Source organism: Rhinoderma darwinii, chromosome 11, assembly GCF_050947455.1.
Source record: "Rhinoderma darwinii isolate aRhiDar2 chromosome 11, aRhiDar2.hap1, whole genome shotgun sequence".
Classification (NCBI taxonomy): Eukaryota; Metazoa; Chordata; class Amphibia; order Anura; family Rhinodermatidae; genus Rhinoderma; species Rhinoderma darwinii.
The window spans coordinates 96,574,739-96,601,585 of NC_134697.1; the positions used below are offsets into that span (position 1 = coordinate 96,574,739).

At 47.0% G+C, this 26,847-nt stretch overlaps 1 long non-coding RNA gene across 1 annotated transcript in view; it reads right to left on the reverse strand.

Annotated features, from left to right (window-relative positions):
* The window catches only part of LOC142663474 (uncharacterized), a 47,558-nt gene extending 24,485 nt beyond the window's left edge, over positions 1 to 23,073 (reverse strand). Inside the window, exon 1 of the long non-coding RNA XR_012851095.1 lies at positions 22,966 to 23,073. This is a non-coding gene — a long non-coding RNA (uncharacterized LOC142663474). The remainder of the gene's footprint in view (positions 1 to 22,965) is intronic.
* Positions 23,074 to 26,847: the final 3,774 nt, after the last annotated feature.

A 26,847-nucleotide genomic window follows, 5' to 3' on the forward strand; every position in this document is an offset into this window, starting at 1 on the left:
AAGAGGACGCCCGGAAGCCATGTGACCACCAAGGCCGGAATCCATCACATCCTCATACACGTCTCCTCATTGGGAGATTTAGAGATATGACGCCGCGCCACGCACCTTATACTACAGGGCCCGCTATGTATTAATGGTGACAACCGGCCTCTATATCATGTCACGCTCTGATCGCCGGACCACGAAGCGGTCATTGAAGGGTAGTTGGTCTCAACCATGCTTGTGGCATGTTCACGGGTGCAGTCGGGCTGGTACCGGTCTCCGCTGTGCCACTGTAAACGCTTTCACCTCTGCTACATAAACAAGTAGGCGGATACGGAGAACAATTTATGGTGGCATAGCTCGCGAATTACCCCTTATAGCTCACGTCTGCTGCCCTCCTGCCAAATCTAATAAATATCCACACGACCGAAGTCTGTCTTGTGTTGTATATTATGTGTGGCGCTACACTTAACCCTTAACCTGACCATAAACACGAGAAAAATGTAACAAATTGTACAAATCCGCCAATATCCGAGAACGTATCATTTATCGTGAGCTCATGTAAGGCTTATAGTAATGATTACATGTATTTTGTATACTCTTTTATACTGACTTTAGCTGCTAGGCCCTCGGGACCGGCCAGGGACCGCCCAATAATAGAGGAGACGCTGTACTCGGATGTTTCCGTCACTCCCATAGACTGTGAATGGACGTGCAGCGCACGTGCTCGACCGCCGCTACATTCAATATCCTCCGCAGTGATTTCTCCTCACGATTGGTGGGGGTCACAGCGATCAGAAAATGATCGCCTATCCTTTGGATAGGTGATAATTTATGATTATGGGAACACCTCTTTAGTCCTTATTCACACGATCGTATTTCACGTTCGTTTTACTCGCGTTAAAACAACGAACGTCACACGGACCTGTGCAATTCAATGGGGCCATTCAGACAGTGATATATTTAAATAGGTATTACCCTCTTACAATTTTATATATAATATGCTGGAGTAATTCACACTAGGTGTACACCACCAATTGTCGATATATGAATAAAGGAACGGGGAGTGGGAAAAGTAGTGTGTTTTGTAATTGCAAAAAAATAAAAAATACTTTATTATTAAATTTATATTAAAACAATGTTAGATGAAAAATGATGTTGCGCCAAAGTCCCCTAAATTGGCGCACTATGACAAATTATGTCTGGTTTAGATTGCTCCGGATTGTAAAGGATATATATGTGTCTAACCTCCCCCTTATTTAGTAATAGAGAGGGAACTATAATAGTCCCTAAACCAGAAATTGGGTTGTTAAGTAATTGCAAATAACTGTCCCCCTCAGTGTCAATGATGAGACAGTCTGATTGCACATGAACCCAGAGGTTCCTTCACGGGCTGTGGGTGAAGCCCAGCGGTGGAGAAACCCCTGTATTAATGTGACTGTAATGGGTTACATGTACATGTGTCTTATATGAATAGACACAGCACAGCAGAGTTGCAACTGCTGCATTCTAGGAACTGAACAGGAGGAGGGAATAGACTGGGCCACAGTCTGTACCGGGCGGCCGGTCCGCTGAATTGCCTTGGTAGTGATCTAAAGTATCTGTAAAATTCCTATCAGGCAGTATAATCACTTCCCCCCAGCTGATGTATACTAACAACCTAGCTGTCAGGGTTTACAACAATTTATGTGGGCTAGCAAATAGGCTGCGGTCAGCTGAGTATTTATGACTGCACACAGCAGCAAAGAAGCCCCCGTCAAAGACAAACACTGTGTGTGTTGTCTTATTTGTCACAGCTCGATGTAGCAGAGCTGTAACTGCTACATTCAGGTCTCCAGCCCTGCAAGGAGACCTGACAGGCCAGCCACGCTCCCGGGCAAACAATCACACAGGCAGCGCGCCTGGACTGCGTTCTCCAGCTCCACACAACAGTGAGTACTCTGCCTAACAGGCAGTAAGGATATTGTACCACTGTTTGTTTGTCTGTGCAAGATAAGGCTGCCTGGTGAGTCGCGTATATGTGGGGAGGGCTGCAGGGAGCCGAGCTGCTGTCAGCTGTTTGAGTACGATCCTGTCTCAAACTTAGCTCAGCTCCGTGCACTCATGCACAAAGAGCTGCTCAGGCAGCCCGGCGTGCAGTATTGCCGTGCTTGTTCCCTAACTGTAGCAGATATTCTGCTGATTTGAACAGTAAACTGCTATTTAGCAGTACGGAGCAAAGTGTTTGACATCTAACATTGGTGATATTTAAAAGACACCCGACGCGCGTTTCGCCGGTACTTCCGGCTTCTTCCAGGGGTGGCAGCCGCCGGAATCAAAGGCCAGATATGCTAAGAGTTCCTGATTGACAGGAATAGTAACCAATCAAAACAATTTGAGAATGGAAACAAAGTAATGGTGCAACGTGATACCTCTGGTTAGTTCCAGCAATGTATCCATGTTAAAATAACACTGCCTAGGCTCAAGATGCATCAGATTGCAGCTAGAAAAATCCTTTCTTTCTTTATAACAAAAAACTTTTTTCAGATTGCAGTCATATCAGGACATTCTGCTACATAATAAATGCACATATAGCATTGTCCTGCAGAGGCAGAGATATGAATGTAGATGTAACAAGAGAGGTTAACCTCGTAGATACACAGTACTGTCAGGGGCCCCCCAGGCTATTGCCTGGGGGACACATGGTCGCACGGCCCCCCATAAGTTGTTAATAAAATGTTTTTTTTGCTTGGTATGTTTTTCTCTCCCCCTTTCCCTCTTTTCTCCATTTGTTATTTTGAAACAAAAGTTTTTTATTGAGAAAATAAGAAAACATCTGATGTACATACATTCCACTTTACCAGAGTATATCGGGACATCCCCCGCTGACAGTCATATATGAAGATCATACTTATAAAAGTCAAGGATGTTCAAAGCATACTTAAATATACATCTTAGGCCCATATAGAGTTGTAACATGAACAGTCAATGATATATAAAGGACTAAGAACATATGTACTCCTTTAGTAATATATTTGTTTTACTCGGATTTTGATACTAAATAAAATAATAAATAAATTAAAAAGAGAAAAAAAAAAAAAAAAGAAAACAGAAACCATCTAGGTCAAACTAAACAGAATTAACTAAAAACAGAACCAAAAAATAACACTAAACCTTACTCACAGGATCATACATTTGTAAGGAGAAATGTTTTATGTGTGAAGAGCATCAACAAAGTAACAAGAATCAGTCCACCAATTAGACTTATACAAATACGATAAAGCTTTAAGACGGCTGAAAGTCAAGTATTACAGGCACAGTAATAGGGCGGGAACTCTTTTAGCGCAACAACTAAAACGTCAAGACTGTAAATCTAGAATTCCCTTCCTTTACAACCAACAAAACGAGATTTTATTTAATCCACAGGATATTGCGAACTCTATCGCACAATATTACTCCTCTCTCTATAATTTAAAACAGGATCCAGGGGTTCCCCAACCTTCCTCGTTGGGCATTACAGGATTTTTAGACTCTGTAGCGCTACCGTGTGTCACGCCAGACCAGCTGGAAACCTTATCCCAACCTTTCCAACTGACAGAAATTGGAGATGCTATAAGTTCCCTGAAGTCCCAAAAATCTCCAGGGCCTGATGGGCTTACTAATGACTATTTTAAAAAATTCCGAGCTATTCTAGGCCCCCAGCTTTTAGCTTTATTCACGCATATTCACACAACGGGTCAAATGCCTCCAGAAATGCTCCGAGCTACAGTTATAACATTACCTAAACCGGGCAAGACTGCGGACAGGCCGCAGAACTTTCGTCCCATTAGCCTACTTAATACAGATTTAAAGTTGTACTCCAAAATCTTAGCCACGAGATTGGCTTTGATACTTCCTCAATTGATACATCAAGATCAGGTCGGATTTATTAGGCAGAGATCTTCGGTAGATGGGACGAGAAGGTTTGTAGACCTCATCGACTGGGTGGGGAGAAGTCGGACGCCTTCTCTGCTTTTATCTTTGGATGCGGAGAAGGCGTTTGATCGGGTGCACTGGGGTTACCTGGAGGCTGTTCTTACCAAATTTGGCATAGTGGGGAAAGCTCGAGACATCATTATGGCTCTATACACTCATCCTTCCGCTACGGTGTTGACCTCGGGGTATCAATCTTCCCCATTTCTTATCACTAATGGCACGCGTCAGGGGTGTCCGCTTTCCCCGCTGATTTTTACTCTGGTGATGGAGCCTTTGGCGGAGGTCATAAGATCAAACACAGAAATCAGAGGGGTAAAAGCAGGGCGAACAGAACACAAAATAGGTCTATTCGCTGATGATGTTCTTATGATTCTGACAGACCCCTGCACCTCCCTTCCACACATTATGAATAGTCTAAGCACGTTCAGTGCTGTCTCTTATTACAAACTAAATGAAAATAAGTCCCAAATTATGAACATGGGCTTATCAGATTCGGTGGTTCAGAATTTGCAATCTTTGTACTCCTTTCAATGGTCGACTCGAGGGCTGAATTATTTAGGGATTAAATTATCTTTCCCAGCCTCTCAGATGTATGCTCTTAACTACCCCCCGCTACTGAGCCAGTTATCCAGCGAGCTAGAGGAATTCCTTAAATTTGAGGTTTCGTGGGTAGGGCGTATTGCAGCACTGAAAATGATGATTTTACCTAAAATTCTCTACCTGTTTAGGAATTTGCCCATCTGGATCCCTACCTCATATTTACATAAATTACAAAATTTACTGGTGAAATATGTATGGAAAAAACAAAGGGCCAGAGTCGCGGCTCAGGTTCTTTACCTACCAATCGCTCAAGGCGGTTTAGGCTTCCCTCATATTACAGCGTACTATCACGCCTGCATTTTAGATCAGGTTAGACAATGGATGCACCCTACACAGTCCTTGCATTGGGTTCTCATAGAAAAAGAACGGGAAAATGTTAGCTCCTTAGATTCATACCTATGGGCTATGGCACTTAAACAGTCCACTCCCACCCCAACTATGTTAACTACCAAGGCTGCTTTTGCTTCATGGAAAATGATGGTAGTAAAAAGAGGCCTAGTTCCACTAAGAGTAGCAGAGTTATCCATTAAGAATCTCTCATACTTGTTACCTGATATGAACCTGTCAATGTGGGAATTGGAGGGCATTGAGAGGGTGGGAGACGTGTGGAGTGAGGGTCTTCTTCTTACCTTTGCGGAGCTATCTACTAAGTACCATTTGCCAATTACAGAATTTTTTTTTTTTTTTAAATTTGTTTTTATTAATTTTCCATATAAACAACACAATAACAACATAAAGTGATCTCAGGCGACTTAGTGCACTTGAAAAGCATATACTGACTTGCAAGTCAGGCAGATAAGTACATACATTCTCTGTGCCTTTATACAGAACGAGAATTTATACATGTCATTACCACGTCTCCATTGTGCTTATCTCGTCTCAGCGAGGGAACAATCGTGCACTTTAGCCCCCTTCTCGGCCACACAACCGTGGGCCATACTGCTCGGACACATAACCAAACATAAAAACCAACATACTATCAAAAAATAAAACCTTCATTGCCCGCCGCCTCTCCTGTTTACCACGTGTTATCCCCCCCAGTCCTCCTTTTAGAAGTCTATTGCATCCATTTCCTGTCCCTCGTTGTCTACACTCCCCCCTTCTACACCCTATCTCAGGCATGTATGGAAGTCCTATTGCATAATATCCCCAGCCAGCCTCCTCCTCTGATACCATGTAGTGGGTTGGAAGCAGGTATGTATTTTATCTTTTACTCGTTGGGGTAGTAGAGAAATAAAGCCCTCCCAGATCTGAAAGAAAGTCTTAACCCTTTTTTCCTTCTGGTGTGAAGCCTCCACCCAATCCATCTTCATCATGAAGGATAATTTTTCCAGGAAAACCTGAAGTTGTGGGGCCTGGGTGTGGTTCCACACTTGCAGTATTGCCTTCCTGCCTGCTGCTGCCAATAAATGTAGGATGCGAAGTTCGTGTCGGGTATGATCCTGTGTGCCTGTTTCCACATACCCCAGTATTGCCCATTGGGAGGTCAAAGCAAACTGCCCCGTCATGTTGGTCTTTGCAAAGTCTCCAACCCTCTCCCAGAACTCCCGGATACGAGGGCACGCCCATAGGCAGTGGTACAAGTTTGCCTCCGTCTCACCACATTTAAAACAGTCCGAGGTCTCATACAGTCCCATCCTGTGGCCCCTTTGGGGTGTAATATATGCTCGATGGGCCACCTTTAGCCACATTTCCACATATCTTGCTGAGGGCAAGAGTTTGTGCGCAAAGATTGTGGCCTGTAGTATAACTGTGGGGGTTAAAGTCGCATCGTCCGCCTCCCATTTCGCTAGGCCTGAGTTAGGGGTACTATATTCTATGGAGGGATGGAGAAATCTGTACAATCTAGATATTCTCGCCAGATGTGTTCCTGGCTCTAGTATCAGTGATTTAAAAGGGGAAGTCCATTCCTCAGGTGGGATGTGACCCAGCACCACCTGCGCATAACTCTGGGCCTGTATATAGTTAAAAAAGGGGAGAGAGATGTGTGGGTATTTAATTTGTAAGTCCTGTAGGGAGAGCATTGTATGGAGCGTGGGATGCAAAAGGGCCCCCAAGGAATTAATACCATTATCATGCCAAAAGGTAAACATACGGTGTGAGGTACCCTGCTGAAACCGCAGGTTCCTGACCAGGGTCAGTGCTGGTGAGAATTGGGTGTTTAGGTGTAGCATGTGGCGGATCTTATGCCAGGTCCTCCAAATTGTAATTATGAGTGGGTTGACCCTAGAGTCAGTAGGCAACATGTCATATGGGAGATGTAGAAGGTTTATAAGGGATATCCCCGGGGTAAAAGACTGATCCACCTGAGGGGTAGTGTAGTATGAGGTGCCTTGTGCCCAGTCCGATATCACCCTGGCCAACGCCGCCAGATTATAAGTCCTAATGTTGGGGAAGTTCAGACCGCCGTTAGACCTGTGTTGTTGTAAAACATGAAACGGGATTCTCGGCCGGCCCCCCGCCCAGATAAATTCCCTGTAAAGTTTATTTATAAGCTTTTCATCCTTCGGTCTCAAGTACACAGGCAGGGATTGAAAAAGATAAAGAAGTTTAGGGAATTCCACCATTTTCAGTAAATTTGCCCTGCCCATGAATGAGAGAGAGAAGTGTTGCCAAGATTTCAATGTGGATTCTAAGGCTACAATATATTTAGAAAGATTGCAGTTATAAAGGGTAGAAGGCGCTCTAGTGATCTCAACTCCCAGGTATTTTATCGAAGAAGTGCACCATTTCAGGGAGAACTGCGATGACCATAGGGGCGTGCAAGGGCCTTTTAGAATTAGGGCTTCACTTTTATCCACGTTCAGGGTGTAGCCGGAAAGTTTCCCCAGCGTTTGTAGTTCCTCCAGGGCCCGGGATAAAGTGTGTCTGGGGTCCTTGAGCACAAGAAGAAGATCATCCGCATAAGCCGTCATCTTCAACTCGTATCTCCCCAGATGTACACCCCTGAACGTGGATGACATGGAAATGTGGTATAATAGGGGGTCTAATGACATGTTGAATAGGATAGGGGAGAGGGGACAACCCTGTTTTGTGCCCCTGAATAAATCTATCGTTTGAGAAAGGTGTCCGTTAATAAATAGGTTTGTAGTGGCCTGCGTCTGTAAGGAGTGCAGGTACGTCAGAAAGGTCTGACCAAAATTCCTACCCCGCAGCGTTTCGTTTAAAAAGGGCCAAGAGACCTTATCAAAAGCTTTTTCAGCATCTAGGCTGAGTAGCATGGTCGGAAGTTGGTCAGCCTCCTGTGCCCGCACTGTCGCAGCAATCACCGCCCGGATGCTTTTAGAGGAGTATCTGCCAGAGACGAACCCCATCTGGGAAGGGTGGGCAATTGCGGGAAGGAATGTCTGTATACGATTAGCTAAAATTTTTGACAGGAGTTTATAGTCCTGATTAAGCAGGGAGATAGGTCTGTAGGACTGGGGTAAGACTGGGTCCTTATTTGGTTTAGGGATAATTATGGTTCGAGAGTCAAAAAACGAGTCTACTACCAGGTTGTTGCGGTAAATGTCATTGAGTAAGCGAGTTAGATGTGGGACTATGTCTGGGGATAGCATCTTGTAGTACTCACTCGGAAAACCGTCTGGCCCTGGGGATTTGTGGTTGTGTGAAGAGGAGATAGCTAGGCGGACTTCCTCTTCCGAGATGTCCGCCTCTAAAAGCGTGTTTTGTTCCTCAGAGACCCTAGGCATGGAAAGAGTTTCCAAGAAGGCCTTCACTTTTGGCATATCAGTGGGAGCTGCCCTGTAGAGGTCTTCATAATACTCCGCAAATATTGCTTCAATTTTCTCAGTTTCCGAGTGTAGTGCCCCTGAGCGTGTATCCCTTGCCAGAAGCACACGGCCCGTGTTGCGTGGGGGTCGCGTGAGATATGCCAATAGGGATCCTACCCTGTTGCCCCACCTGTAAAATTTGTTTTGGGAGGTCTTCACCTGCCACATTGCGTGCCCCTGTAAGAAAGTGTTCAGTAGGCCCTGCGCATCTAAGAATTCTTTTTTAGAGTCAGGGGTGGGGTTGCCCGCGTGTATGGATTGTGCTCTAAGGAGATTAGATTGTAACTCGAGAAGTTGTGTCTGTGTTTTCTTACGTTTTAAGTTTACATAACTTATTATATGCCCCCTCATCACTGCTTTAGAAGCCAACCATATCAAGGCTACATCATCTAGCTGCTGGCTGTGATCTTGGATATAGTTATTCCAGTGTGTTTTTAGGTAGCTTCTGAAGTCCTCTGACTCATAAAGGTATGATGGGAACCTCCACAGATTCGTCCGGGGCATAGGGGGCAGCCCCTCTAAGGTTAGGGATACAAGGGCGTGATCTGATATGGCGATGGGTCGGATATCCGTCCGTGTTACTCTTGAAAACAAGCCTGTAGTGAGCATTATATAATCGATTCTGGAAAAAGAGTCGTGTACTGCAGAGTAAAACGTATAATCTCTCACTTGTGGATTATGGAGTCTCCAGGGGTCACATAAGGAGAGATGCTCCATGAAGAAGGCCATCTGCGAACTGGGAGGGGAGTCTGCATGGTCTCCACCCGATCTATCGAGGGGAGGGTAAGAAGCTAGATTATAGTCTCCAGCCACAATCAGGTCCGAACATTCCCTTTGCAGCAAGAATTCCAGTAGTTTAGGATAAAAACCGTCAGTCGTCAGGTTGGGGGCGTAAATGTTAAGAAGAGAGTACGATTTGTCAGCTACCATAAGTCGGATATATACAAAACGGCCATCGGGGTCAGAATACCTATCTTGGATGGATTATGGCAGGCCTTTCCTGAAATATACAGCGACCCCACGTGTCTTGGTGGAGTACGTGGAGACCACTGGCGCCTCTAACCAGGATGCCCGGATAGGAACATAGTGGTCCGTTCTCCAGTGAGTTTCCTGCAAACAGATGATATCTGCGCGTTGGCGCTTTATATGTGCGAGCACTTTGCGCCGTTTTTCAGGGGTATTCAGACCTGCCACATTCCATGACACTATGTGTAGGGTGGGGGGTGTATGGGACTCATGTGATGTGCTTATTAGGGTACTCATCCTGTGTCTAGACGTATGACTTCTGTCAATATGATCCAAACGCTATTACGACGCCACTTCCCGTCCCAGCGAGCGCGAAGTGTAGTCAGCATACAAGAACGGGGGGACCGTTTCCGGTCACAAGAGGCTACAGGTAACCTAAAAGAGAGAGGCGGCAAGCATGAAAATCTAACCATAAAAAAACAAAATAACATCATCATACCAGTAAGTACATTACAGTGAGTGAGGTGGGTACTATAAACCCTCCCCCATCTACAGGCGAAGAAAAACAGATAGCTTCCATAGAGCAAACCAAGGGTCTCCAGACCCATTTAACCAACAAGAAGCCAATAGGCCAGAAAGTGAACCGACTCCGCCACAGTATAATGAATATATATCAGTCCGCCACCACTGGAGGATATCTTCTGGCAGCTTCCTCCGGGGAGTCGTACAGCCGGGCCCGACCATTCTCCACCACACGTAATTTTGCCGGATATAACAGCTGAAAACGGATATTGTGATCATGGAGATGTTTACAGATCGGTGTGAAAGCTTTGCGCTTCTGGGACACTTGAATCGAAAAGTCCTGAAACATTAAGATTTTGTGGCCTTGAACCCGAAGCTCTGGGGCCTGTCTGTACGCCCTGAGGATCCTTTCTTTAACTGTCCAGTTATGGTAGCGGGCTATGACAGCCCTCGGCCTGCCCCCCCCCACCCTGGTCTCTCCTCTGTCCTAGGCGGTGGGCCCGCTCAATGGACAGGGGATCTTCCGGCGTTTGGACTCCAAGAGCCCTGGGCAAATCAGTGGACAAATACTTGGCAAGTGTTTCTGCCGTAACCTCCTCCGGGATACCAACAAATCGCAGGTTATTGCGCCTTTCTCGATTTTCCAAATCATCTAGTTTTTCTTGCAGTGTGTGAATAAGGACATCTTGATGGGTGGTTAGACCCTCCAGGCGAGTCACCTCCGTCTCACAGGACATGGTTCTGGTCTCCAAGTCCCCCAGCTTCTGGGAATTTGCGGTCACCTGTGCCAGCACCGTGTTAATAGAGGATTGTAGAAGGTCCAATCTTTTGTCAAAGATAGGGATGATGAGGCGGGATACCTCTTGTGCCACTTCAGCGGCCTGGATGTGCATTAACGATACTTGGGAAGACGGACTCGGAGGCCCTGAAAGATTTGGTGGTGTTATGTCTCCAGACACTGACTCGCCGGAAGGCGTCCCCTGGTGTGATTGTGCGGCTGCCACGGCCAGGCCCTTTGATGAGCCCTTCTTCCGCTGTGTAGACTGCATCGTGGAGGCTGTCGCGGCAGAAGGAAGCGCCGTCGAGGAGGATCGGGTGGCTCTAGCCTGCCCAGATTTATTCAAGTACTTGTCCATCCAGCAGATGGTAAAGGCCAGGCGGGCCGAGGGCTTTTATATACGGGATAAGTGCACTGTGGGGGAGGGCCGCTCAACTCACATATACAGCGGCATGAAGATCATCAAAAGCAGGAGAGGGTCCCCCAGAAAACCAAGCACACGTCCCAGGAGGGATTTTCTATGGTTATTCCCACCGCTCTTCACAGGTCTCACCCCAGGATGTCTAGGCAGTAGGTGAGGTAGTGGCTATGTCAGCAGAAAGTTGTAAATTAGGCATCCATACAGCGTTTCAGGGTATGATTTGCCACGCAGACTTTGTCCCCTCTCAGTGGGCAGTGAGTGCAGGGATATAGAGCAGTCCTGTGTTATGTGTAATTAAGTCCTCAGCAGCCTGCAGGGTGTATTTGCTGTGTAGCAGGGTCTACCAGCAAGGGGATAGGGAGATATGTGCCTCCTCCTCCCCCCCCCCCCCCCCGTTTAACTTATCTGTGCCGGTCCGGATCGGCTTGCCCACCGACTCCCTTCGGTGTCCTCCTGCGGCAGCTTCCTCACATCCAAGCCCTGCTATGGGCCGAGAAGCAGGCGTTCAGGTCCGCGGCCCGCCCGTGCTCTGCGATCTCCCGCCTGCAGTGGGAACACCACGTGGTCCGCTCTCCAAGATGGCGGGGTCCAGCCTCACCACCGCGCGCGGCGTCTCTGTGCCCACTCTCCGGGCCGACTTCCAGTGCCCTTATGTCGCTCCCGCGACTCAGCAGACCGGGCTCCTCTGCTTCTGCCCAAAGTCCACGCTGTGCGGCTCTGGTTTCTCGTCCGCCGGGCCGAGTTCTCAACAGCCTGCGGGAGCTCAACTAAAATGCGGCCACCTTGATGCCCCGCCCACCGGAAGTCCAATTACAGAATTTTACAAATACGTTAGAGTTCGTCACTTTTTGTTGGGAATGAGTGATACTCCTTCTCCCCTTAAAACACCTTACGAAATATACTTTCACCAGCCGGATAGAAGAGCAAAAGGGGTGTCCAAAGCCTATCAGGCCATTTTGGAAGTGTTGAACAAATCTAACCTTCTATTCGTTGACAAATGGGAAACGGATCTTGCATTGCCCACGGGTAGTGTAGACTGGGAAGCTACTTTCTCCCTGGCCTCTCAACTATCCAACTCCACTCACCATTTAGAAGCCTCTAGGAAGGTATTATACAGGTGGTATTTGACACCTCACCGCCTATCTCTCATTTACCCCAACTCCTCTAATATGTGCTGGAGGTGTTGTAAGGAAATTGGTACTCTTAAGCATATTTTTTGGTTTTGTTCAGCTCTTAGGACGTTTTGGAAGAAAATAGATAAACTATTAACCAATGTCCTACATTTTCCGCTAGAATGTACTCCGGAGTTGGCATTACTTAATGTGGGATTAGGCGACTTTCATACACATGATAAGACCGTAATCTTTCATGTGTTGTGCTCAGCAAGAATATTAATTGCTAGGTATTGGAAGAAGACCTCCACTCCTACGATGAGGGAGGTGATTCAATGTGTCAATTTAAATTGTATTATGGAACGTTCGATTTATCAGCAGAGAACCCTAGAGACCCAGTGTCTTCAGTGGGATAAATGGACTGATTCTCCATTTGTTATTTTATATTAGAATGGTACTTACCATCGTGGTGTCCCCCGGGTAAGCTGTGCTGGTGGCACGAGCCGGTTTCCAGATGTTTCTGTCTCTGGGCAGTTTGGAGTTGGTCCCAGCTGATTGGACCTAGGTCAGCTGTGCAATTGCATGAGCAGGTTCTGGCAGATTCTATCTCCAGGCAGTTTTGTGGAAGGCCAGCTGATTGGTCATTGATAAAATCCTAAAGGCGGGAAAATTGGACATAAAAGGAGCAGTTCATCGTGGTCAAGCAGCCAGTTTTTGAAGATTGGACCGTCGCCCACCCTCCCGCCCTATTGTTCTTAAATTCCTTCACGTCACGTTGTTTGTTAGAGGGGTTTGTCACCCAGCTAATGCTGGGCGGACTTGGTTTTTATTGGTCAAAATATTTATATTTTATTATTTATTCGATTATTTATGGTTATTCTCTTCGAATTATTTTATCTTAGGTTACCCTTAATAAACACCGTGGCCATTTTTATCCAAAGAAACTGTTGTCATGTTTTATTTCATTTTGATTGAGTATTGTGGGGTTTGTGCTACCATGCATTGGCAATGATTGCTCAGTAAGTGTGTCAGAGATAGAAATTTTGAATATCAGGCACGATAAACTGCTAATGTGAGACCTTAGTTAGTTCCAGGTTCAAAGAAAACAACCAAAATTGAAACTTTCGTTCATGCCGAACGGTTTAAGGGAGTTCATACGGAATATCCACTCACTTTCTCTCCTCAGAAGGGCCTCATCAAGGTTGCCCCCTCTGATGCCCATGTTGAGTTTACAGATGCCCCAACCTTTCAGAGTCTGCCACTCTAGATTGTGTCTCTCTTTAAAATGTTTGGCGATTGGAGTAGGTGTGAATATTTTCTTCTGGAGTTTACAATCCTTCTCAGCTTTGTCATAGTTTAGAATTGACCTGACATGTTCTCCAATACGGATTTTGAGTGCTCTGGTCGTTTTACCCACGTATCTCAAACCGCAGGGGCACTCCAGACAATACACGACTCCTTCGGAGTTACAGTTCATATGTTCTTTGATCTTATACAATGCCCCAAATCCATCAGTGAATTGCTTGGTTGTAGTCAGGATTCTACATGCTTTACATAACTTACAAGGGAAAAACCCCATATTCTGGGCCCTCTTAGTACCGTCACCCCGCGTAAAATGACTTGCAACCAAAATGTTCGAAATGCTGGTTCCTTTGCGATAACCTGAAAGGGCCCTCTCACCCAAGATTGTGTTTAGATTAGGATCAGATTTAAGTACATGCCAGTGTTTGTTTATAATCCGCATCATGCTATCCCAGTCTGCATGATAGTCAGTGATGAATCTAGGCTGCATGGGGGTTTCAGAGGTTTTGATAGCTGTCTTGGCTCGTGTCTTTTTAGAAATGAGCAATTCTTCACGGTTGGTTCTCAGTGCTATGTTATAGGCCTCTTTGATATTGCGATTGGAGTAGTGTCTCGCCTGCAGCCTAGCCCTCAATTCAACTGCTCGTTTCTTGAAATCAACAAAAGTCGAGCAATTGTGTCTCAATCTCAAGAACTCCCCCTTCGGTATTGCCCTAATTGTGTTTCTTGAGTGTGCACTTTCGGCAGCTAATAAGCTGTTGGTGGCAGTCACCTTTCTATAAAGATCCGTGTGGAGATTTCTCTCTGGATCTGTGTAGATGAGAACATCTAAAAATGGGATCGACTGTGGGTTATAGTCAAGGGTCAATTTCAGATTAAAATCATTGTCATTCAATTTCTCGATGAGATTTTCCAATTCAAGGACAGAGCCCCCCCAAATGACGAATATGTCGTCAATAAAACGCCTCCAGAGACAGACGTTATCTGTCAAGATTTTTTGCTCATCACAAAAAACAATTACCTCCTCCCACCAGCCAAGATAAATGTTAGCAAATGTGGGGGCCACAGCTGCTCCCATCGCCGTGCCCCTGATTTGCAGGTAAAACCGCCCATCAAATATGAAATAGTTTCGTGTAAGGATAAATCTCAGTGCTTTAAGAATAAAGTCCTTCCTCACAGGGTTCAGACTCTGGTCTCTCGATAGATAATAGTCTACCGCTGAACAACCCCTGGAGTGATTAATGCTGGTGTACAGACTTTCCACGTCACAGGTTACCAGAATTTCGTCCTGGTTAAGACTGATTCCATCCAACTCTTTCAATATTTGCATGGTGTCTCTGGTGTGGGAAGGTAAGTTCAACACAATATCACGGAGTTCATTGTCGAGCCACTTGTTACACTTCTCCGTGAGATTTCCCACACCAGAGACAATAGGCCTACCTGGGGGGTTCGTAAGGTTTTTGTGGACCTTTGGGAGCATATAAAAAGTGGAAACCCTGGGGTCCTTGACGGATGAAAAACTTTTCTCATTGGGGGTGATCGCTCCCAATGAGAGAGCTTCTGAAATCAGTGCATTGTATTCACTCAAGAATTGAGCTGTCGGATCCCCCCATAACGGTTTATAGCACTGTTTATCAAGAAGCTGCCTCCTTGCTTCACGTATATATTGTTCCTTGGGCCAGATAACAATGTTTCCCCCCTTATCCGATTGTTTAAAGACAACGTCCTGCCACAATCGGAGTTCTTGTAATGCCTGACGTTCCACTTCAGTAATATTGTTCTCTATCCTATGGTATGGGAATGACACAATATCTTGACCCACCAAGTCTAGAAAAACTTTAACCGCTGGGCAAGTGTCCAGAGGAGGCATAGTAGTTGATTTTGCTTTGAGATGTTTTCTACTCTGGGGTTCCGGTGTGTTTGTATCTCCATCGGTCATATTCTCTGATAAAAGTGCTTCAAGATCTCCCAGAGTTGCCGCCTCCTGACCTGTAAGGTCCAACAAATCTGGAAATTGTGTTATCAATTCTTCTACAGGGCTACTGGGTTGAATGTCTCTTTGTGAAAAAATCTTTTTAAATATCAGTTTCCTACCGAAAAGGTGCAGGTCTTTAATCACTGTGAATTTATTAAGTCTTGTCGTAAGACAAAAATGGAGGCCCCTCTGCAAGACTTGTGATTGTATGTCAGTAAGAGAGTGCTGCGATAAATTGATCACTCTCATAGAATCTCCCAGAGAATCGGTCATTTGTAGGGTCATCTTCTCTGTTGGTCTTTTCTCTTCCCCTTCCCTCTCTGGGACCCTCTGAAGCCCCATCTCCCTCTGTCCCGTAAAAAAGGGACTTCCGGGACGGTATTGCGATCACTCCCTAAAGCTGGGTGTCTCCTCAGGGAGTTGGCCTGACCCTTGTCCTGATCATAATTTCTGGTCTCTGTATCGGACCCAGAGGCCTCAGTTAGGTCAGTGTCAGTATCTGAGAAATCGTGTGTTCTCTTGATTTTAGCTTGTGAATGCACCTTTTTGGTGTCTAAACGATTAGATTTCATTTTACCCCAATACGGGGGCTTCTTTGCTGCTGTGTGCAGTCATAAATACTCAGCTGACCGCAGCCTATTTGCTAGCGCACATAAATTGTTGTAAACCCTGACAGCTAGGTTGTTAGTGTACATCAGCTGGGGGGAAGTGATTATACTGCCTGATAGGAATTTTACAGATACTTTAGATCACTACCAAGGCAATTCAGCGGACCGGCCGCCCGGTACAGACTGTGGCCCAGTCTATTCCCTCCTCCTGTTCAGTTCCTAGAATGCAGCAGTTGCAACTCTGCTGTGCTGTGTCTATTCATATAAGACACATGTACATGTAACCCATTACAGTCACATTAATACATGGGTTTCTCCACCGCTGGGCTTCACCCACAGCCCGTGAAGGAACCTCTGGGTTCATGTGCAATCAGACTGTCTCATCATTGACACTGAGGGGGACAGTTATTTGCAATTATTTAACAACCCAATTTCTGGTTTAGGGACTATTATAGTTCCCTCTCTATTACTAAATAAGGGGGAGGTTAGACACATATATATCCTTTACAATCCGGAGCAATCTAAACCAGACATAATTTGTCATAGTGCGCCAATTTAGGGGACTTTGGCGCAACATCATTTTTCATCTAACATTGTTTTAATATAAATTTAATAATAAAGTATTTTTTATTTTTTTGCAATTACAAAACACACTACTTTTCCCACTCCCCGGCCATTCAGACAGTCAGTGTTTCTCACGCAGGGTGTGTCCATGTGTCCGTGTGTCCGTTGCGTGAAACTCACTGCATGTCCTATACTTGTGCGTTTTTTGCTCATCACGCACCCATTGTAGTCAACAGCAGTTTTTCACGTCCGAGTTTGCACTCGGCTGTCTGAATGTCGTCTAATCCTAATCTAAGAATAATTCTAATTAATCCTATACTTAATCTTAACCTAAACCTAATCTAACCTATTCCAACCCTCCCCTCTTATATAACTCTAACATAAGGGTCCTTTTACAACGGCCGATTTTGGCCGTCACGAGTACCGATCAACCAGACAGCTCGATGATCGGCGCTCATTTGTTCCTTTCACAAGCAGCTATGTATAGAGACGAGCGCTCATTACTACGATCGCTCGTCCCCACACATTTCCATCATGTCGGCAGCGCGTCTCCTGTTTACACACCATCTGCCGACAACGATTATATGTCTTGCAGCATAAACTATACGATCAGTCGATGATCCAGCGTTTGCTCGTTAATCGGCTGATCGTTGTTCTGTTTACACATGGCAATTATCGGGAAAACGGGCGCTCGCACGCATTTATGCCGCCATAAAAATGGTTGTTTGTCAGCAGCACATTTCTCTGTGTAATCAGATGTGCTGCCGACTATATGGTAACTTTATAGGGAGGTATGGGGGTATTAAGAATAATTTGTCCCCATAAATCCACGATCATTTCTCCATGTAAATAGAGCAGACGAGCAGTGATCGACATATTTTTATCATCGCTCGTAGGAATCTGCCCGTATAAAACCACCCGTTTATGCAGCCGACAATATGATCGTTGTCAGCAGCGCATCTCCCTGTGTAAACAACGATACGCTGCCGACATGATGGAAAAGTACGAGGACGAGCGATCATAGTAAAAGGTGCAATCCTTAGCTAAGCCTGAGACTACCCGCAATCCTTAACTTACCCTGGGACTGCCCGCAATCCTTACCTAACCCTGAGACTGCCCGCAATCCTTACCTAACCCTGAGACTGCCTGCAATCCTTACCTAACCCTGAGACTGCCCGCAATCCTTACCTAACCCTGAGACTGCCCGCAATCCTTACCTAACCCTGAGACTACTCGCAATCATTACCTAACCCTGAGACTACCCGCATGGCCGGCCTTAGCTATGTTCGACCAGTGCGGTCGCACAGGGCGCCAGCCGCCCACACTACAAGAGGGGCGCCAGCAGGTGTGTGTATCCCCGCGCCGTTGCAACTACCAGCGGGGATACACACACTAACTGCAGTCGCCTTTCCACCCGGGCGCTTCTTCACTTAGTGGCCGTCGCTACCGCTGTAGCAGCCATAGCGGCTGCTAGCGGTGACACCGGGCATGAGGGCATGAGGTATCTCCCTGCTCAGCTGTCTACTAGCGCCACTATAGCTCCCTGAAGGAGCGTAATCCCCGTGTGGCCGGGGATTCCGCTCCTGAAGCGCTGCTTGATGTCTCTGTCCATATATGGACAGTGACATCAGGGGAAACTCCTGAAGCTGAATCCCCGGTCACAACCTTGCAGACTCTATGACCGGGGATTCCACTCCAGGAGAAGCCAATGACGTCATGGACACAGACGACAAGAGCTTCTCCTGGAGTGGAATCGACGGTCATAGCGTCTGCAACGCTGTGACGGGGGATTCCGCTTCAGGAGTTTTCCCTGATGTCACTGTCCATATATGGACAGAGGCATCAAGCAGCGCTCCAGGAGCGGAATCCCCGGCCACACGGGGAATCCGCTCCATCAGGGAGCTACAGTGGCGCTATCTATACTGGAAGGGGGTGTTGCTATCTACAGGGGGGCTGTGGGCTGTGTGGCACTACCTACAAAGGACAACTGTGCAGGAGCACACAAAATACCCAGCTTTCCCGGGTATCAAAACAAAGTGTGGAAATAAACTAAAATATAACTTTTATTTAATCTAGCTAAAAGGATTAATCCTTTACTCAAACTAAATAAAAGTTATATCTTAGTTTATTTCCACACATTTATTTGATAGCTGGGAAAGCTGGGTATTTTGTGTGGTCCTGCACAGTTGTCCTTTTTTGAATGTCTATTGCCCGTCAGCTATGAGGGTCATTTCATAGTCCTTGCACTACCTACAAGGGGGCTGTGGGCAGTGTGGCACTACCTACCAGGGGGCGGTGAGGAGCTCCCTACAGGGGGCTGTGTGGCACTCCCTACAAGGGGCTGTGTGGCATTCCCTACAGGGGGCTGTGTGGCGCTACCTACAGGGGGAATCTGTGAGTGGGGGGCTGATGGTCATTTTACTGTGAGTGGTGGGCTGATGGTCTTCAAGTGGTTTCCACCTCTGTCCTCCAATTGAAATGAATAGGAGCTTTTTCTTCCTTTGTCTTTTACATTCGCTTCCACAGCTTAAGGGCCCATGCCCACGAACGTGTTTTTGCGGCCGCAATTCCCCCGAAAATCCACGGGAGAATTGCGGCCCCATTAATTTCTATGGGGCCATGCACACGACCGTCGTTTTTACGGTCCGTGCATGGCCCGGGAGCCCGCACCGCAGAATGAACGGACCTGTCTTATTACGGCCGTGTTCTGCGGTCCGGGCTCATTGAAAATAATGGCCGCGGCCATGTGCAAGTCTCGTGATTTGCGGGCGGCTCACGACTGACAGTCCGCAGCTGGCCGACCCGAAAATCACGGCCGTGCACACCGCTACGGTCGTGTGCATGAGCCCTAAGAAAAAACACAAAAAAAAGGTCACACAACGCTGTCAGTTGCTGAAGGAATTTTGAGGCAGACATTTTTTGCCTTACAAAAAACGTGTGTGAACAGACCCTACGAGTGGAGTGCTTGTTCTGAGACGTTTTCTGTCTTTCTCAAAACAATTTTTGGTACGGGGGCCCTGAGGAAATTTTGTTTTTCCAGTGCTGCCTCGAGTCCGAAAAGGTTGGGAAACTCTGTACTAGGCTACAGGGTCCCGTCATGGAGCAGCTCAGTTCGCCATGGGAACGGGGCTTAGGTGAGTACAATTTTTGTTTTTGTTTGGGGGCACTGTCTACAAGGGGGAGGTGGGGGACTGTATGGCTCTGTCTACAAGGGGGAGGTGGGGGACTGTATGGCACGATCTACAAGGTGGAGGTGGGGGCCTGTATGGCACTGTCTACAAGGGGGAGGTGGGGGACTGTATGGCACGATCTACAAGTGGGAGGTGGGGGACTGTATGGTACTGTCTACAAGGGGGAGGTGGGGGACTGTATGGCACTGTCTACAAGGGGGAGGTGGGGGACTGTATGGCACTGTCTACAAGGGGGAGGTGGGGGACTGTTTGTCACTGTCTACAAGGGGGAGGTGGGGGACTGTATGGCATGATCTACAAGGGGGAGGTGGGGGACTGTATGGCACTGTCTACAAGGGGGAGGTGGGGGACTGTATGGCACTGTCTACAAGGGGGAGGTGGGGGCCTGTATGGCACTGTCTACAAGGGGGAGGTGGGGGACTATATGGCACTGTCTACAAGGGGGAGGTGGGGGACTGTATGGCACGATCTACAAGGGGGAGGTGGGGGACTGTATGGCACTGTCTACAAGGGGGAGGTGGGTGACTGTATGGCACTGTCTACAAGGGGGAGGTGGGGGACTGTATGGCACTGTCTACAAGGGGGAGGTGGGGGACTGTTTGGCACTGTCTACAAGGGGGAGGTGGGGGACTGTATGGCACGATCTACAAGGGGGAGGTGGGGGCCTGTATGGCACTGTCTACAAGGGGGAGGTGGGGGACTGTATGGCATGATCTACAAGTGGGAGGTGGGGGACTGTATGGTACTGTCTACAAGGGGGAGGTGGGGGACTGTATGGCACTGTCTACAAGGGGGAGGTGGGGGACTGTATGGCACTGTCTACAAGGGGGAGGTGGGGGACTGTTTGTCACTGTCTACAAGGGGGAGGTGGGGGACTGTATGGCATGATCTACAAGGGGGAGGTGGGGGACTGTATGGCACTGTCTACAAGGGGGAGGTGGGGGACTGTATGGCACTGTCTACAAGGGGGAGGTGGGGGCCTGTATGGCACTGTCTACAAGGGGGAGGTGCGGCGACTGTATGGCACTGTCTACCAGGGGGAGGTGCGGCGACTCTATGGCAATGTCTACAAGGGGGAGGTGCGGGGACTGTATGGCAATGTCTACAAGGGGGAGGTGGGGGGCTGTATGGCACGATCTACAAAAAGGAGGTGGGGAATTATGGCACTGTCTACAGGGAGGCTCCATGGCAAAATCTACAGGGGGGGCATTATACTGTGTGGGGGCCACTAAGCGGACATTATACTGTGTAGGGGTACTACAGGTGGCATAATACTGTGGGCACAATTAGAGGACAAAATACAGTGTCATTGAAAGGGTTGTAATATATTATATTATTAAATATTATTATTATACTGTATGGGGGCACTAAAGGGGCATTATAATTTTTTTATAGGGCATTTTTTTTTTAATGAAGGAGTGGGGCGCCGAAAGATCATTTCGCACAGGGCGCCATCTATCCTAGGGCCGGCCCTGACTACCCGCAATCCTTACCTACCCCTGAGACTACCCGCAATCCTTACCTAACCCTGAGACTGCCCGCAATCCTTACCTAACCCTGAGACTGCCTGCAATCCTTACCTAACCCTGAGACTGCCTGCAATCCTTACCTAACCCTGAGACTGCCTGCAATCCTTACCTAACCCTGAGACTACCCGCAATCCTTACCTAACCCTGAGACTGCCTGCAATCCTTACCTAACCCAGACACTGCCCGCAATCCTTACCTAACCCTGAGACTGCCTGCAATCCTTACCTAACCCTGAGACTACCCGCAATCCTTACCTAACCCTGAGACTGCCTGCAATCCTTACCTAACCCTGAGACTACCCGCAATCCTTACCTAACCCTGAGACTACCCACAATCCTTACCTAACCCAGACACTGCCCGCAATGCTTACCTAACCCTGAGACTACCCGCAATCCTTACCTAACCCTGAGAATACCTGCAATCCTAACCTAACCCTGAGACAACCCACAATCCTTACCTAAGCCTGAGACTACACGCAATCCTAAGCTAAGCCTGAGACTACCCGCAATCCTAACCTTACCCCTGAGACTGCCCACAATCCTTACCTAACCCTGAGACTGCCCGCAATCCTTACCTAACCCTGAGACTACCCGCAATCCTTACCTAACCCTGAGACTACCCGCAATCCTTACCTAACCCTGAGAATACCCGCAATCCTTACCTAACCCTGAGACTGCCCGCAATCCTTACCTAACCCTGAGACTACCCGCAATCCTTACCTAACCCTGAGACTACCCGCAATCCTTACCTAACCCTGAGAATACCCGCAATCCTTACCTAACCCTGAGACTACCCATAATCCTTACCTAACCCTGAGAATACCCGCAATCCTTACCTAACCCTGAGAATACCCGCAATCCTTACCTAACCCTGAGACTACCCATAATCCTTACCTAACCCTGAGAATACCTGCAATCCTTACCTAACCCTGAGACTACCCGCAATCCTTACCTAACCCTGAGACTACCCGCAATCCTTACCTAACCCTGAGACTACCCGCAATCCTTACATAAACCTGATCACCAAATCTAAACTTTACAGCAGTTGTTACCAAATATATCCAGACTCATGAACTACAAATCTCCAGATTTCTGAGTTGTCAATCTGCTGAGTTATGTTGTTGAAAAAAAAATCCCCGGTCCATCAAGTTCAACCTTTCGCAATCAATTACACGTCATTTATTGCTAGATTACCTACAAACCTCAATGTCATTCGTCAGTAAATAATCATCTCGCCCTTTTTTACATGCTGATATAGTATCTGCCATGCCTTCCTCTTGGGGTTGGGCATTTCACAGTGTGACTGCTCTAACTGTAAAGAACCCTTTCCTATACTGATGTCTGAAACGTCTTCCACACACAATGAATGTCCCCTGGTCCTATGTAGAGTCCTTGGGAAGAACCGATCATGTGCAAGTTCTTGTACTGACCACACATATACTTATACTTGTTAATAAGATCATCTCTAAGGCGTCTGAACAAGCCCGATTTCTCTCGCCTTTTGTAAGCGACGTCTCCCACCCTATTTAATAATCTAGTCACCGCCTTTGAATCTTCTCCAGTTCTCCCATGTCCTTTTTACAATGAGATTAGAAGCAGAGTAGAACGTCACATCCTAAATGTTTAGATATATTTATAGGTGCCACAAGTTCTGTGATTTTGCGTCACACACAATGGGGGGCTACTCACAGGATTGCAGGGTGCAGGGCTCCTCTCAGCCACCGTCCCCCCCTGGTATGGTAAACACATCCCCATCTCACTTGTCCCAGGATCTGAAGGGTGTGGAGGATGAAGTGCGGCTGGAGCACAGGGGGAGGGACGAGGGGGGCACAAGGGGTGGGTGGAGTCGCGTTCTGGACGCCCATTGATTATCTATAGTGACGTTCAACATGTGTCCAGACATAGAAGGGAAGAGTTCTGTGCCCTGCCAGATAGAGTGGGAGAAATAGCACAAGAGGAACAGTCCGGAGATCAGGAATACAAGGCGAGTGATGATATGTACCTGTACAGATATACACTATATGGCCAAAAGTATGTGGACACCCCTTATTATTGAGTACAGGTGTTTCCGCCACAGCTACTGCAAACAGGTGCATAAAATCAAGCACACAGCCATGTATCTCCATGAGCAAACCTTGCTAGTAGAATGGGTCGTATGGAGGAGATCAGCGACTTTAAACCTGGCACTGTCATCTTAATCCCTTCCTGCATTTTCACATACATGCGCGTCATGGGAAGGGTCACCTTCCCGTATGGTGGCGTGCATCTATGTGATAATGACAGAAGCTGTACCCACACGATCACCACGGGAGCCCGGCTGTGATTGACAGCCGAGCTCCTGCTGTAACGGTAGAGATTGGAGATACTTTCTATCTCGGCCGTTTAGCCCCTTTAATGCTCCGGTCAATAGCAACCACTGCATTTTAAGTGTAACTAAACCTTCAACAAACTTCTGTCATGTCAGAAGTTTTGATCGGTGGGGGTCCGAGCACTGAGACCCCCACCGATCGCTAGAACGAAGCGGCAGAAGCGCTCGGGTGAGGGCTGAGACGCTTAGTTTCTGATCGCCTTTTTTCGGAGAGCTAAGCGAGCGGTGTACGGGCTCATAGACTTTCTATTAAATCCGTACAACGTTACATCAGCTTTCCGAGAAAAGCCGATCAGAAACCAAGCGGCTCAGCCCTCGGTGGGGGTCTCAGTGCTCGGACCCCCACCAATCACAACGTCTGACATGTCACTAAGATATGTCAGAAGTTTGTTGAAAGTTTAGTTACCCTTTAAGTGTTTTGACAGTGGGAGTGGGCTTCAGCCATCGACGACCTGTGAACGCGATCACCAGCCGCTGACGGGTCGCCATGGCGTCTCCATAATCGTACCGACCCCTAGAATAAAGGCAACACACTATTTGAGCCACGTAGTGAACGGTGTAAATTTAAAACGCGAAAAACAATGCTGGCATAGCTGGGTTTTTTTCAATCACCTCCCCCCAAAAAAGTTAATCAATATATTATATGTACCCAAAAATTGTGCCAAAAAATACAACTCGTCCGGCAAAACAACAAGACCTCAAAAAAATAAAAAGGTATGACTAGGATTGCGAAGATGAAAAACGAATGCCTGGTTAATAACGCCAAAATAGGCCAATCATAAGGTGTTAAAGTAGCTGATATTTTTTATATTTCTGCATTTGATGTATCGTTCCAAAATAAGGCGTTTATGTTTTCAATACGTGCCATGTGTTGCTGTTTATCTCCCTTTTCTCCCCAAGAGCTGACGTTCTTGCAGGTTCAGGCAATGATAACAAGCTGTTTCTTTAAAATGTTTGGCGCCGAGAGAAACAGACCAGATGCCACCTTAGTTAGGTGGTTTGCCGTCCCATTTCCGCGAGGATGAAGTTATGAACATTGCGACGCTGCGTCCTCATGGTGGGTGGGGGGGTAACACATAAAAGGCAGGATTTAGCACGTGGGTGAATCCCATAGAGAACAAGCTGCTTGGCTCGGCGAGGGCCTTGAGTGCAGTGGGTCCAGGAGCATTGGTGGAGGACAGGTCGGTGCCTCCTTCGCACGTGTGCGAGTATAAAATATCTATGGGTGACTGACGAGCAGGAGCCTCCCCTTGGAGCAGCTTTAGAAGCCTAAAAAAGGGCATGACACATGTCCCCTCTGTCAGGAAGGAGTGCCCAATACTGAGCGGTGAGCCAGCCGATATCTGAACCAAGAAATATGTGCCGGAGATTCATGAAGTGCGCACAAGCCTACGATCACTATACACAATGCCAAGCGTCGGCCAGAATAGTGTAAAGCACGTCGTCACTGGACTCTGGAGCGCTGTGTTCTCTGTAATAATGAACCACGTCTCACTATCCGGCAGTCTGATGGAGGAATCCGGGTTTGGCGGATGCCAGGAGAAGGCTACCGACCTGACTGCATTGTGCCAGCTGTAACATTTGGTGGAGGAGGGTGATGGTCTGGGCTGTTTTTCTGGGTAATGTGAATACTTCAGTGTATAAAGACATTTTACACAATTGTAGCTTCCAACTTCGTGGTAATAGTTTGGGGTTCGACACTTTCCTATTCCAGCATGACTACCCCAGTGCACAAAGCGAGGTCCATAAAGACAAGGGGGGAAGGAGTTTGGGATGGAAGAACCTGACTGGCCACAGAGCCCTGACCTCAACCCCATCCAACACCTTTGGGATGAATTGGAACATTGCGAAACAGACCTTCTTCTTCTCATGTTGCGAAACAAACCTTCTTGATATGCCATGAGTAAGGACATGAGTGTTGTCCGAAACGTGTAGGCACAACTACCGTAGCAACCCCAGACCCCCCCCCCCCCCGTCTATAATGGAATTTTACCTTTTTGGAATAAAATTGGAACATTGTTTCCTTTTAAATACTATCAGCGCTGGATCATAGTCTTTTGCGATTGTTGCCGTCACGAGGATCTGAGCGCAGTCTGGATCAAGACACATCATTGGTCCATTTTCTTTGTTTATATATGGGGCTTTATACTGTATGGGGCAGCTATGGGGGGGGCATTATACTGTATGGGGGGCATTATACTGTATGTGGCAGCTATGCGGGGCATTATACTGTATGGGGGCAGCAATGGGGGGAATTATACTGTATGGAGCAGCTATGCTGGGCATTATACTGTATGGGGCAGCTATGGGGGCATTATACTGTATGTGGCAGCTATGCGGGGCATTATACTGTATGGGGGCAGCTATGGGGGTATTATACTGTATGGGCAGCTATGGGGGCATTATACTGTATGTGGCACCTATGGGGGGCATTATACTGTGGTTGTCAGCTATTGCAGGCATACTGTGTGGGGGCAGCTATGGGGGGCATTATACTGTATGGGGGGAAATTACACTGTATGGGGGGTGTGACGATCGCCGATCTCAGGTCACGTCACAGGGGTGAACTACACTACTGAGTTTATTAATTTACCTCATAAATCCACGCCCACCTACTCTAGATGACAGGATTATGCTACATTACTCCCGTAGTTTCCAACACCCCAATAATTTATACCACAGTATGCTACCACCACCTATACTTATCTAGGCAATGGGGGCCTAAGTCTCTATGTTCCCTTAACACCAGTTCCTATAACACAGGTTATCTAAATTGAACATAAAATACAGGTAACGTTCCTCACCTTCGGAAGATTAAGTTCTGTAAGACTACAAGGAAGAGACTTATAAATATTTCAGATTTAATACACAATAGTGCAGTGCAATACAAAAAATAGTTGTCAGAATAAAAGATAAAAAAATATACATACAGTTACAATGCAATCAAACAGTTTATGAAAATAAAAGGGATAAAAGAAACAGAACAAAACCTTACTGATGTACAGCGGCGATATCCTGGCTGTGGGGACAGCTGAAAATATGGGCAGTCACTCCAACCGAGATATGGATCCCCAACGACTGACACTGACCCTCACTTCTCATGGCATTTTAAACCCAGTTTTTTCCCTCCAGTTCACTGGCTGGTGATGTCACTGAGAGGAGGCTGTTCATATGATAATGAAGGGTACTCCTCCCATTACACA